The 15113-nt window shown below is 37.4% G+C and overlaps 1 protein-coding gene across 1 annotated transcript in view; it reads right to left on the reverse strand.

Annotated features, from left to right (window-relative positions):
* Positions 1–10621: 10621 nt before the first annotated feature.
* The window catches only part of LOC107601006 (shaker-related potassium channel tsha2-like), a 13198-nt gene continuing 8706 nt past the window's right edge, over positions 10622–15113 (reverse strand). Inside the window, exon 3 of the mRNA XM_016293020.1 lies at positions 10622–11123. The gene's annotated coding sequence lies outside the window, so the exon portion shown is untranslated. The remainder of the gene's footprint in view (positions 11124–15113) is intronic.

Genomic DNA, 15113 nt, shown 5'->3' on the forward strand with positions numbered 1-15113 from the left:
ACAGTATATATTTAAAAAACTGTAATGCAGAGAATTTTAGGAATTTTATCAAAAACTTTCTTTCTGTCCTATTTATTTTGGAAATTCAAATTTCTTTTGAATTTGCGGTTAAATATGGAACATGTTCTTGATATTGCTTTGGAGCAGTTTGTATTGTAAAAAGCACTTTCACAAAGGTCACACTGCTTTAAAGAATACCACACCACAAAACTCCTTCCTCTTTTATCTGACATGCTTCCTTAAAGAATCATAAATCTATTATCGTGTTACATGACCTTTCATAAAGTACAACATGTGTTTACACCCCCCCCCCCCCCCCCCATTTTTAAAGAACGTAATTGAACTTAGAATCAGGAATACCTGATACCAGGAATACAGTTTTAGCCTACATTAAACAAATTCCTCAGAGTATTTCTCGTATGCTAATCCTGCCGATGTGAACTCTGCTTTTTGCCTAGCAACAGTCGCTAGTGTACTACATGTCTCTGACAGCCCCGTTCCTCATTTCATTTCAAGGATCCTCCGCAGAGCTCATTTCATTTCGAAAGGGTGATCACATTTACGCAAACACTCTTGAGGAATCACGATTATGGGTCCAGTTCGCAAATTCCCACAGATCCCTTCACATGAATAAGATCTGCGAGCGGCGTTTAGCTTCTCTGCATTCATTTCAGCAGAACGACAGCTGAGGAGAGGTGCAGTCTTAGAGTATGAATGTAGCACCCCTCCTCCGCTCTCATTCATGAATGCACTGGGCCGTTATATAACACTTGTGCTCTATTTAAAAGAGCCGTAGCAATGAAGATGAACAGGAGACTCACGCGGTGCCCTTCAAGACGAACGCTGGAGCACTAGGGGCTGTTGGGTCAGACCGTTGGGTGCTATTATTAGCTGTGTGTCACACCATAACCAATGGAAATGGAGTAAAACTGACAGATGTGTTCATTGGTAAAGTGCATTTGTGTGTGTATGTGATGATTGCATCATGAAATGCACATGACCAGATTTACTGCACTGCACCATTCTGTATTAAACACACAAGACACATCATTTATCTCCTTTTCTTCAACGTATTCAAATCAGTTTCCAACCCAGAGGCTGCTAAGCTGAGCATACACATTTGACTTCACAAGAGAATGTAATAATGTTGTCATTGGGTTTATTTTTAGTTCTTGTGTCTCCCGGGTTCCCATGGAATTTTTAAAGTCCTGTTAACACAACAATATCTGTTATAATATTTTATCAAATCAGTTTTTTTAAATACTTCCTCGTGCATTTTAGTCATCTCTGTCTGTTAGAGATAACTGACCAGCTGGACATAGTAACTACTGTAGTTCAAATAAATGGCATCTGTATCGAGTGGAACTATCTGTTTTTGACCAGTGGCAAATAAGGGGAGTGTTCAAGAAACCTGTTTGAAAACAGTCATTATTGTTCAGTACAATTCCATGTGGTGATAAGATGATGATACTAGCATTACATTTTTTGTATTTTTTTTTTAAAGAAACTGTAGCATTAGTAGGATTCATTTTGTTCATTTATTTTAGAAGCACATTTGTATTGGTTACAATTCATTTTAATTATTAATGGTTTTATTTCTGCGTTGACTGCACAAATATGCCGAAATATATTTACTCCCTGATAAGCCGCATTGTTATCTTACTAGGCCTAAAAGGCTTAAAAATTAAATAGAAATATGAAATCGCCCCATACATCTAATTTATTCTGACTAAAATTATGTAAAGTCAAATCACGTAATTGTGAATCTAAGCTCAGAAGAACTAACTTTGCAGAAGAACCTGAAGGCAGAATTAAGTAGAACTGGATAAAAGACTCAATTGCCAAATTCACGTAAAAATTCTGTATTTGAGTTTGTCAAATCAAGTGCTTTTTAAAGGGGTCCTATTGTGCTCTTTTACAAAGTCTTGATTTTGTTTTGGGGGTGTACTAGAACATGCTCTCATGCTTGGTGGTTCGAAAAACGCATTATTTTTCACATAATTTACATTATTAAAATACCTTTCTCCCCAGGCTGGCACAAACGGCTCGATTAGTTCCGGCTTTGATGAAGGTCCGCCTTCCGAAAAACAAAATGTGTTGTGATTGGTTAGCTGTCCCAGTGCGTTGTGATTGGCGAACAGCTTAGACGGTGTTTCAGTACTGCCCCGCCTCTTGCTCTGTCTTTCAACAAAAGCTTTTGGCGAATCCGGCACTTCTCACTCGTGTTGTGGAAGCTGTCCTCAGTAAAATGCGCAGCACACAATAGCAAATTGGGGTTATAATGCTCAGGAACAGAGTTAAAAAGTAAATTGCAACCACTGTTTCCTGACATCGCCCGCTTTTGGAAGTGAAAAAAAAACAGCGTTTCAGGCGGTCGCGCACCGGATGAGAAGCGCAGCGTCGCGCCACGTCTTTAAAATTCGAACACATTATTTTCTATGAGTGTAGGCACACCGGCGGCTGTGTTCCGATTGACATGGTCCCTACACAGTTGTCCATTGCTCCCTACTCCCTGAGCAGGGGAAATCCGTTGAAGACTCTGCAACAGCTCTTCTTCTTCATCATCTCGTCTCATGCGCTCACTCAACCAAGCGTTCTAACCGCGACCTAATTCTAATGAGCCGCTTTGTGATATCACAAAGCCTGGAAACCAAACGCTGTAGTCTAAACGAGCCGTTTGTTGTAGTTCTTGAAAATTGATTTTTTTTTTTAAACTAAATATCTCCCTTTGGAGTGGACTTTGAGATTTGTAACTTTCTAGATATTTTTTATGCCCAAACATACACACTACACACTGACTAAAATTAAAAAAGTTTGTTCTGACTAAAATTAAAAAAGTTTGTTCTGGGTCTATATAATCAGTCATATGATGGACCAAGGTGAACATATTCAGTCATATTTGCACAAAATCTGCAGAATGGCTCTGACTTTCAGCAACTCCTCCAGACAAAAATCTGGGGAAAAACTGCGTAGTGTATTCCAGCCTCTAATATTACCTCTAATGACTGTTCAGTTGGTAAGCAGGTCCTTTTAACCAGTTTTGGAAGGTACGGCCTTGCTGGCACTTCCTGTGACTAACATTTCCCTCACTTAAACAATTGAATTTTTCACAAAATACAAAGAGAACATAATTAATGAGGTGTGTACCATTAAAAGTCAAACACAGTACAGTCATGCCCTACTTGTCTATACCAGGGGTCACCAATTAGATGTCCCTAGTCTGGATGGAACCAGGCTGGGGTCCAGAGACAATGGTGCACCATTTTACCATTTCAAGTGCTGTAAAAATGACTTGATTAAACATGGGAGATCAGACAAAAATAGTATTCAAAGAGATTTATTGCATACATTCTGTACGTTTATAATTCAAATATATATATATAGATAGATTACCTCAGGTATACAACATACTCTCTATCACAACATCAAAATTACTGTATACCATACATTTACGTCATCAACTAAGACACTTAATTCATTACCCTGCTGAGTAAGAAGACTAGACAGAGGACATTACTGGACATTTTAGCAGACTCACTGATGTATTTTACACAATAAATGGCTAATGATTCAATACAGAAGCAGGAAGAACATGACATCAGACAATAGTTAGTACAGGAACTACTCATACACATCATACTGGACACATCAGACACCTTTGTACAGTGTTAACAAAGTGCTAAGGCTCTTCAGATGGACACCAGCTGCACTACACACACACACACACACATGCAGTATGAAAACAGACGATGGACGATCTGATGCATTTGTAGCTCAACATCATGTTCTAATCAGACATGACACGTCATCCTCACTATCTCTGCTTGTTTTTTATTTGTTCAGCATTATGCAGGGTATACCCACCCACAATGAAACCTTACTGAAAATTCTGTTTTCAAATAAACATCAGATATGTTCTGATTTGTTGCGACTGCGTTGCATCGTGCAGCATTCTCGCTTTCGACTGTTTAGCACAGTGTTTTTTTTTATTCTTTCTATCTGGCTCTAATTTGGGGTGATTTGAACAAGATTTGATCATTGCCATGTAGGTTTATGCTAATGCATTCTGTTGCCATTTTAGTTTATGTCTATTCTGCAAGCTCCTGAAAACTAGTTATGTCATTGAATGTATTGATTTAAAGGAAAATTCTGAATTCAGTACAAGTTAAACTCAAATTAGAAGAATTTATGGCATGATGTTTATATCCCCCAAAAAAATTAATCTAGGCTAAGGTGAGAAATTTTTAATGGATGTGAATGGGGACTATTTTTTATGGAAGCGCCTTTCCACCACTGAATAAAAAAGAAACAAGGTAATTGCGACTTTTTTTCTCATAATTGTGTGATACAAACTCGCAATTGCGAGTTAAAAAGTCATAATTGTGAGATATAAACTCGCAATTCTGAAACATAAAGTCAGAATTTCATGATATAAACTCGCAATTGCGAGACATAAAGTCGCAATTCTGAGAAATAAAGTAAACTTTTTTTTTAATTCAGTGGCGGAAACGGGTTTCCATAATTTTTGGAAGATTTAAAAGCAAAAAAAAGTAAAGCTTAGAATTTTATAGATAACACTGACACTAATTCTTCTGTCCAGGGCCCTGCACAGGGGGGGGTGGCCCGGTGGCTAGAGCCACTGCCCCTTTGCAGTGGCGGCTCGTGGGTTTTAAAATAGAGGAGGCAGAGGTATTGGTCTGAGATCCCTGCCGATTATTATGATTATTATTTGCTTAACCACTTTAAAATGGCTTTTTGGTTGCTTTTAGTCAGAGAACGTAAAGAAAATGACATACAGCAAGATAATGTAATTTCACTTACCTGGCCTATCACTTGAAGCAAACATCCATCCCTTCTTAAAAGTCTGTTAAAAGAGAGCTGCCTGGTGCGCCATTTAATTAATCCGACTGCTGTAGCCTATATCCAGCTTAGGCTCTTTACTGTTTGAATGACAGCTTGGTAAATCTGTTGACAATCAAATATTCAATATCGCTACTCATCATAAGTACTTGGTACATTATCAGCGCAGACATTCAAACTAATATCACGTAATTTACGTCTCTTTGATGATTGGTTGATATCAGAATGGAGGCTAGCCTCCCTTGCAAGGGTTCTTTTCGCAACACTCCTCAGCGCTGAAAGTGAACACTCGATGCTGATTGGCTATTATTATTTTTTTTACATTAAATCGTCTTCCCATTTTCACCTCAAAATTATGGGGAAGCTGTGCCTCCCCTGCCGACGAGCCGCCACTACCTCTTTGCCCTCATCGGCTGAGTTGCCCCTCTCACCAATCCCCCATCACCCCAGCTCAAAGCGGTCTGTTCCCACTCCGCTAAAGGTCCGCTGATTCCGCTAATCTGCTCCGTGTTTTCCCACCCGCTATGCAGCATTTCTCACGATCTGTGTGGTGCTTAGTATATAATATAGATTTATGCTGTAAACTATTAAATTAAATGTCTAATACTTATAGGGGAGAGTGAGGTAAGATTAGCCATTTTTTGCTTTTGTGGTCCTCAGAATAAATTAAAATTATGCTGAAGTACAATGAAAGTATCCTATCCTATCCTATTGAAAGTACTCCTATCATTTTAAATGATCAGAATGTATCTATGACAAAGGGTTCTAAAAAATATGGCTTCTTATAAAAAAGTGTTCCCATGGCTCAGTTTGCCCCGGGTTAGGGTTAAGTTGACCCGAGTCGAGTTAGCGGGTAAGACACCATCTGGGTGTAAAATGATCATCTGACCAAATCTGATTCAAACCCATGTGAAATAAGTAACAATAAAAAATCTAATTTAATAATTTCCTATTACAAACAGTCATATTTCTTTGCATGAAGTTAATATGAACCATGAAGTAAACCAACCAAATGAAGTTTAAATTTCAATATTTAATTGTATGTATTTCTGAAACAATATGTTGAACACTAACGTTGTAGCCTTCCTAAAAACAAACTAAACAGAGAGTTTGTTTGGCCATTAGGGACTACAGGTGGAAAGATATATCTGATTATAATGCGATGAAAAGCATTTTCTGGTTCTTATCAGAGAAGGATTGGTGCACTTGTACACTGTCCCTATCAAATAAAATATGTATATATGATAAACTAAACCAGTAATATCTCATTAAAATACCAGTTTATAATTCAGAAATGTAACTTAACTACAGTGCCTTATGGTGGGGTAAGTTAAAATGCTGACGCAGTTTACCCCACAGCTTTTGGCTCACTTTGCCCCATAGCTGCCATTTTGGAGGAAATAGCTACTGTTGCTTACCAGTTCAGGTTAATATTTAGCTAAATGATTTGCATGGTTTTATATGTTGCTAAATCACCTATATGTATCATAAATATTTTTAGACCTGGATAAATTTGCTTTGATGTAACAACCATTACATCTCTTATGCTAAAATTTTACTTTGACAAGCCAAAAACTGTTTTTAAAGTAAATGGGTGCCTTCCATTCCCCCCATGTGTTTCTCCTTCATACAGTCTGGCAGAAATGATGGATGGTTCCAAAATACATGGTCACCTGAGAGTAAAAGTGTACAGATGCCAAGAAACAGGGGGTGGGTCAACTTACCCACTGGCTCAACTTACCCCACTCTCCCCTACTTCCATTGAAAATGAGGCAGAAGCAGGCTCAGAGAGTGAGGGAGAGCCCATTCTTATCAAAACATCTACAATAAAATCTGAAATTATTACAGAGTGTGCTGTCTTCTCTATTAATTTTAGATTTGTAACAACTGGATAATTTTGGTTTGGGCCACTGCCCCTCAAAATGTCTGTGCACGGCCCTGCTTCTGTCAAAACATGTATTACTGTAAAGTCGTGCTTGTAATTGTTATTGCTGTAGGGTTTAAAGTCTACATTGCAGAATTAAATATAACAATTACAAATATGATTTTTTTTACACTAAACTTTTTTTTACAGTTATGGATAGGCCTTACTGTAACCCAGAAGTTGTGTGTGGTAATCAACATTATGCCACAAGTGCTGTCAACGGAGTTTAACTTGTACTGAACCTATATATGACTTTAACTGCAAAAAAAATGTTTATGAATGAAAGGATTATTTTCTGTTGCACAAATGCCAAAATGTTGTTGTGAAGAGTCTTTATACTGGGCATTGCTGAAAAGTTGAAACATGGGGATCAGTCCTTTAGAAACACAGGATGTCACATGAGCATATATGAAGAATATTACAATCCCAGGAAGACTTTGAGTGCAATACATTCATATTACAAAAGGAATCAGTGACATCATAATCTCAAAATTCATGATCTAGAATGGCTAGCAATTTCAGTTTCGTTCACTGATGATATGATACATGATATAAGGCACTAGTAAAGAAATATATTTACATGAGCAACCAGTTAACATCATGTGCAAAGCAACATTGTATTCATACGATTTATCATGCATTATTGCTTACTATGAACAAACAACAGACACATACGGTACTAAACTGTGCAACACTTTGCCTGTTTTATAACTTCTCACAACGGTTTCATAAATACACGATCAGCTTATGTAATGGAGTTCTTGAAAATATATTTCCCTGCTTTGAATATATACCACTTAATTTATAAGATGGTATTAAAGGAACATGTCAGAAATGCACATACACTTGCGCTTCTTGCTTAGGCAACAGTGTAGTTACATGTGTGAGTACACGCAGCAGACAGTAAGCGGTGATATGATGGAACATCTATGATCTATCTAGCATAGAAATCGCATGTGTGGATATCAGGGATGTGTAGGGAATGATATGAGCTGTATGAACGGAGTGCCACATTTGAAGAATCATGACATGAGGTGCAGCCTGTGTAAACTCATAAACAAAGTATCAACGTCAGCAGCATCCATGACCGCAAGATAGAGCAGACGGGTAATTGTGATATTTTTTTACACTTTTCTTCTGCAAAATGCTGCAGATCTACCTGCCATTTTCATATAAGAAACATCTGATTTACAAGATGACCAAATTACAGTCTAAGAGCTCAGTTCAAAGTAACAGCACTTCTTAATAAAAGTTATCCTATTTCTCCTATTATTCACTTATTATTCAACATCAGAGTAAGCTATTTCCTGTGACTGTGCGATTTATTGGCCACTATAGGTAAAAGACTAGAAGAATAACAAAGTGGAGTAAACAGTAAGTGACAAACTCAAAGTGTTTCGGATTAAGATGACTTGAAATAATATGATAACAAAAACCAGTTTGCAGCAAGACTGTTTTTGTACAGCTAAACTATCTGGAAGCTACTGACACCGGAAGCCTTGCAGGTTAAAAATGGCTGCGCCTACTCTTACGCTAAAAATAAGGTGGATGTTAATTCTATTATCGTTACTAAATCTATTGTTGTCCATGTTATTTTATTTAAACAATATTTATTAGTTGAACATGAAGTTGAATTCAGCAGCTAGTGATTAACTTTTTATTTTTGAAGAAATAATGTTCAGTGTCTATTTTAAAATTTTAAAAGCCATTCAATTCCTGTTTCTTACACTCTAAAAAATGCTGGGTTAAATACAACCCAGCACTGGGTAAAATATGGACAAATGCCGAGACTGGGTTGTTTTGACCCAGCGGTTGGGTTACTACCCAGAAGGTCAAAACACCCCCGTTGTTGGGCTTGTCCATATTTTACCCAGCGCTGGGTTGTATTTAACCCAGCATTTTTTAGAGTGTAACTCACAGCCATAACAAATTTGGTAACTGCCAGTGGCCGTGTTAGAATTCATTCATGTTAGCTTAGTCAACAACTTGGCCTGCTTTGAATTCATAAAAACTTCATAAAATATTGTATGTCCAAAGAAGTCAGTTAAATACCACCAAATCAAAAAAACAGTCACAGCAGATAGAGAAAGAGCTTTTCTGAGTGTATGTGGAATAAGTGTCACTTTGGTTTATTTGTGAAAGTTGTTTCTGGCGTCCAATACCCTGCGGTTTTTCATATAGATCATTACAGTTTAATAATAAAAACTTTGCTTGTTCTGCATGATACATTCATGCTATTGATTACTCGAATGTGTAAGTAAATGTTTGTATCACAGCTCATATCAGGTCTAATGACTGGGCAGAAGCCAACATGAAAACCATGTGTAAAACACATGATTAAAGCCGTGCAATTTATATTGACATGATCATATTAACACACTGTCTATGCCAAATATGAAATTATGGACCAAACATAATGATTTATAATTCATAAATGAATTGCTCTGGGTCTGTGTTTCTGCAATATTTGACACAATTTATGTAATGTAATTGAAAAATATGACTGTATCACTGTATTGCAAAAGTTTATATAAACCGTATTATAGGCAAAAAACTTTTGAGTGATGACTCAAATGAATCAGCGAATTAATTCATTTAAACAAACTGTCCATTTAAATGAATCAATGTCAGCCATTACTGCTCTGTCTGTCCTATTTTTAAACAGTAGTATTGTCCAATTTAGATGCAGAGAACAGGTGATACATCAAAACTAGATTGTAAATGAAATGAAAGAGTGAAAATAATGGCAATGTGAAGAAATTATTATGAAGCATCTTGCTTTCACATGGAAAACCTCAAAGCAGCAGAGTTTTTTGATGCACAGAGACGACAAAATGATTTACTGGACGTTGGACATTCATTTGACATGATGCAAATATTCATACAGTATTCATGTAAAGTCAGGATTTCAGGAATTGAAATGGATACATGTGTGCTCATGAACAAACCTTAACGAAATAATTACTTATTTAAATAGGGACATTATATATAATATACACATTTAATCTAGGAAAATCTACTGTCGTACAATCATCTCTCAAGTATCATCATTAGCATATAAACTCTATCACATTGCAATTTCCCACATTTTAGCTAATAAAATCTATTTATAGATTTCAATTCTTAGGCCTATATATCTCTATCATTAGAAAGCAGGGGGAATACATTTCAATCTCTTATTTATTCTGTTGTGGGGCATGTTGGGATGAGTGTTTACTTGCCAGCTTTACATTATTGTAATGACTTTTTGGATTGAATGATTGCCCAAAACCAGAATGGACAAAGTCAGGACAACACACATCCGACAATAATGTGGGGAAATGTGACATGCTGTATGCTCGAGCTGTTTCCAGAAATAAGGCTTGTGAACTGTTTGACGTAACTCAGTGAGGTAAACGCATAGTAAAACAGCCAATCAGGACAGTGAGGTAGATGCTTTCAGTGATGGGTGATTATGAAACTATATCAATAATCATAAAAGAAATAAAAACACCAACCTGCAGCAACCTTTGCGTTTCAGTGTTTGTACTGCATAAACAATTACAGAAGGAAATCATGACAGAATTTCTATATGTATACACATTTCCTTTTCACTGTAGGCAAAATAGAGTGGAAAAAAGAAAGAAAATTTAAAATGATTTAGCAAAATTTTACAAAGCTAGAAAAATAACCTTTCACCAGTTTAACCGATTCCATTTTTATACAAAAACCTATGATACTTTAAAAAAATAAATATTTAACAATGTTAACCTCAACAGTCAAGTAATTTGTTGTCAGTGATAGTTGTTCCCACTTAAAATGACTACTGAATTTGTTGAAAAATAAAAAATTAATTAACATAATAATCAAGATTTATTCCATGCCCAACTTTCCATGCATGCCATAATATGTTTTGGTATAGCACATGATCTGTAACGTTTAAACATGACACTGCTGGTCTGAAGACACATATTTACGTGTACATACTCACACACACCTGTCCCAGTAGCATGTTGTTGTTTTAGGGGCAGATAAACATCAAGATGCACCTCACAAATTGTTTGTGCATGTACTCTGTGATTTCAAGTAAATAGTTTCTACCTCAGTGTGCTTCAAAACATCTTCTTTATCTTCACCACGTTGTCCTATTTCCTCATGGTTAGATTCCACATTTGACCATATGATTCCTTTTGAGACACTGTGCATAATTCCTTTGATAGGAACAAGTGAATGTGGTTTAAATGAAGTTTGTTTTGTCCCACGTACTGCTGCACTGGTGAAGGTTCATATTGCCTTGACGATATTGTGCTGCATGTATATGCAGATCTGAAGGCCAGGAAGTCCATTTTAATGACTGTACCTGTAAACAAAGAGAGAACAGAACTCTTACCCATTGCATATTAAAAGATGTTAAAAGCTGTTATTTTATTGTGTATTTTAGCACGACTGGAACATCCAGAAGCCACGACCAGAGCTACTGATTTTAGAGTACATTAGATAAACAGGCTGTATAGAAAGAGTTCTTGAATGAGATTCATACATTATGAATTCATACATTAAGACATGGTTTCCCAAAAGGGGGTTCCCATACTGTAAAATAAAACAGCAACTATTTCAGCTGGTATCAGGGTGTGGTCTGTTTTTTGTTTGTTTGTTTTCCATGGATGTTTCAGCAGCAGAAGAATTTTTTTTGTTTGTTTACCTGCATGCCATGTGACCATTAACTGAAATCAGAGAACCATTAACATGCAAATGTGTTTTTAATGTCAAAGCGTTTTGGCTGCTAAAAAAGTTTGGGAATCCCTGCACTAAGACATAATTGTTAGTTAAATTGTGTTATTATACATAATAATATTATTTCTTATGCTGCCATTAATGGCAAAAAACACTCAACAAAATGATATTGTCTTTTTTAGAGTGGGAAACAGCTCACAGTAACACAACTTTTAGAGGTCAAATGGGACCTGAACATGTTTTAATCCATATTGGATATGCATGATAAAGTTGCAGAGCATAACAGCAACCAGAATTGGGCAATGAAGAATAGAAAATGTTCATCTTTCAGCTAAAGATGTTTTCTGCATCTATAAATACCAATATGACTACTACAAACCCATATATAAACCTCATAAATATTAACAGCCAGTGATCAACGTAATTTAGATGGACAACTGTTCTACACCGCACAACTGCCACAGAGCAGTCAGTCTGTCACAGCAGCGTGGCATAGCACACAATATTCAAATGCAGGTGGTAGTGCAGCTTGAATAGAAAAACATCTCAATAAATAAATAATGTATAATGCATAAATAAATAATAACATGTTAAACCTAAATCTTCTGCTAGATTTTTACAAAAATGTAAACACTTTTTTGATTATAGTCAAATATATAATGTTACTACTAACTGTACACTTTCAGCAACAGCAGCACTGAGTGTGAAACTACTGGCAGTAACAGCACCGGCAGTAATAAAACCATCAACAGTAACACCACCATTGAACACCATCAACGGTAACACCATCACTAACAGTAATGTCATTGTCATTGATGCCATTGACAGTAGCCACTGGTAGTAACACCATTGACATTAACACTACTGACCATAACAGTACTGACAGTATCACCATCCGGTACCACCAGTAATACCACAAACAGCACCATTACCGGTAGTAAAACCACCATCGACAGTAACACCACTGACAGTGACACCATTAACAGAAACACCACCAGCAGTAACAGCATCAACAGAACCACTATCAGTAGTAATGCCATCATTGACAGTAACACCATCAACTGAAACACCACTGACTGTGACACCACCAGCAGTAACACCATCAACAGTAACAGCACTGTTAGTAACATCCTTGACAGTTTCACCATCCGCAGTAATGATACCACCAGTAATACCATAGACAGCACCATTACCGGTAGTAAAACCACCATCGACAGTAACGCCACTAACAGTGACACCACCAACAGTAACAGCATCAACAGAACCACCATCAGTAGTAATGCCATCATTGACAGTACAGACTGTCGTTTTAACTCAGTGCTGCTGTTGCTGAATGTCACATCATTGACATTGACAGACTGCTTCCCTGGTGCTTGTGATCTTGATGTTTCTGCGCAGATACCAGCGATCCTGAAGGGCGACGAGAGCACCGGAGCGGTCGTGCTTCACATGGGGGTTAACGACACTGAAGAGGGACTTCAGGAGCCTGATCGAGACGGTGCGCCGCACATGAATGGTTATTGTCATCGTTTAAAGAACAGAAACTGCTCTTTGTTAATAATTGGAATCTTTTCTGGGAGCGTCCTAGGCTTTTTCGCGCTGATCGCCTGCACCCCAGCAGAGTCGGAGCGGAACTCCTTTCGGACAACATCTCCAGGATGCTACAATATGACTAGTAAGTAAAATCTCAAATAACTGCCCTGATGACTTTTGTTCTACCCGCTTAAATGATAGAAGTACTTGCGCTGTAAAATCTATAAAGACTGTGTCTGTTCCCCGAATAGTGAGGTCAAAATATACATTTAATGCAGGATCTAGAAAAAATCTGATCGTGATTAAACCAGAAAAAATTTAAAATAAATTAACAAAAACAATTTTTAAAGTTTGGCCTCCTAAACATTAGATCACTCACACCCAAAGCAGCTATTGTAAATTAAATTAATCCCGATAGCAATCATTAAGTTAAGTGGTCTAAATGTATTTGTCTGTATTCATATATTCTGTGGAAGGCGTAGGATCAAGAAATGTCCGAGCGTTTTAATATGCTTTCCTACCTGCCTGTCAATGTATGTATTAGCATACCTCTGCGCACCCAGTTCGTGCAGACAGGATACGTCATCAGCGCGTTCACGCACACTGTGCAGACAGAGCGAGAATGGCAGGCAAACATCAACAACCCGATCTTCCTTCCTGGTATTGTAGTACTTTTAAAGATTTCTCACTGGTGAATGACACATGTAGCCCAGCGGTTAATCTAGTCCTGCGTGAGCTACGTGCATGAACTGTGTTCTGATCGATATGATCCCTACACAGAGTTCATTGCTACCTACTCCCTGAGCAGGGGAAATCCGTTGCCCAGCCCATCACTTCGGAACATGGGCTGGAATTGGGAACCTGATGTTGTATTTATTATTGTAGTAATGTTGTCTCTGGTCTATGAGCATAAATGCGTTCAGGGGGCGTGGCTTTGGACGGCGATTGCAGGGAGGGTGGGACGTTCGCTTTCAGTGCTATCAGGCTAAAGGTAGCATTTTCCAAGATCTCCTATTGCACCTTTAATGTTACACTGTCAGATATGCAAAAGAAATCTATCGTATCTCTTGCTCTGGCCACTGTGTATAGACCACCAGGGCCATATACAGATTTCCTAAAAGAATTTGCAGATTTCCTCTCAGACCTATTGGTTACTGTTGATAAAGTGCTAATTGTCGGAGATTTTAACATTCACATTGATAATACAAATGATGCATTAGGACTTGCGTTTACTGACCTAATAAACTCTTTTGGAGTCAAGCAAATCGTTACCGGGCCCACTCATCGCTTTAATCATACGCTAGATTTAATTATATCGCATGGAATTGATCTTACTGATATAGATATCGTACCTCAAAATGATGATGTTACTGACCATTTCCTTGTATCGTGCATGCTGCGTATTACTAATATTAACTATATGGCTCAGCGTTATTGTCTGGGCAGAACTATTGTTCCAGCCACCAAAGACAGATTCACAAATAACCTGCCTGATTTATCTCAACTGCTCTGTGTACCAATAAGTACACATGAACTAGACGAAATAACTAGCAACATGGGCACTATCTTCTCTAAAACATTAGAAGCTGTTGCCCCCATCAAATTGAAAAAGGTTAGAGAAAAACATACTGCGCCATGGTACAACAGTAACACCCGTTCTCTCAAGAAAAAAACTCGTAGTCTTGAGCACAAATGGAGAAAAACTAACTTGGAAGTTTTTAGAATTGCGTGGAAAAACAGTATGTCCAGCTATAGACAGGCTCTAAAAGCTGCCAGGGCCGAGCATATCCACAAACTCATAGAAAATAACCAAAACAATCCTAGGTTTTTATTTAGCACAGTGGCTAGATTAACAAATAACCAGACGCCACCCGATCTAAATATTCCCGCACAGTTTAATAGTAATGACTTTATGAATTTCTTCACTGATAAAATAGATAACATCAGAAATACAATAAAAAATGTAGATTCTACAGCGTATAATACTTTAGCTTCATTCATCGCACCAAAAGATAAACTGCAGTGCTTTACAGCTATAGGACAGGAAGAGCTAAATAAACTTATAACTGCATCTAAACCAACA

This window comes from Sinocyclocheilus grahami, unplaced genomic scaffold, assembly GCF_001515645.1.
Source record: "Sinocyclocheilus grahami isolate Dianchi unplaced genomic scaffold, SAMN03320097.WGS_v1.1 scaffold296.1, whole genome shotgun sequence".
Lineage (NCBI taxonomy): Eukaryota > Metazoa > Chordata > Actinopteri > Cypriniformes > Cyprinidae > Sinocyclocheilus > Sinocyclocheilus grahami.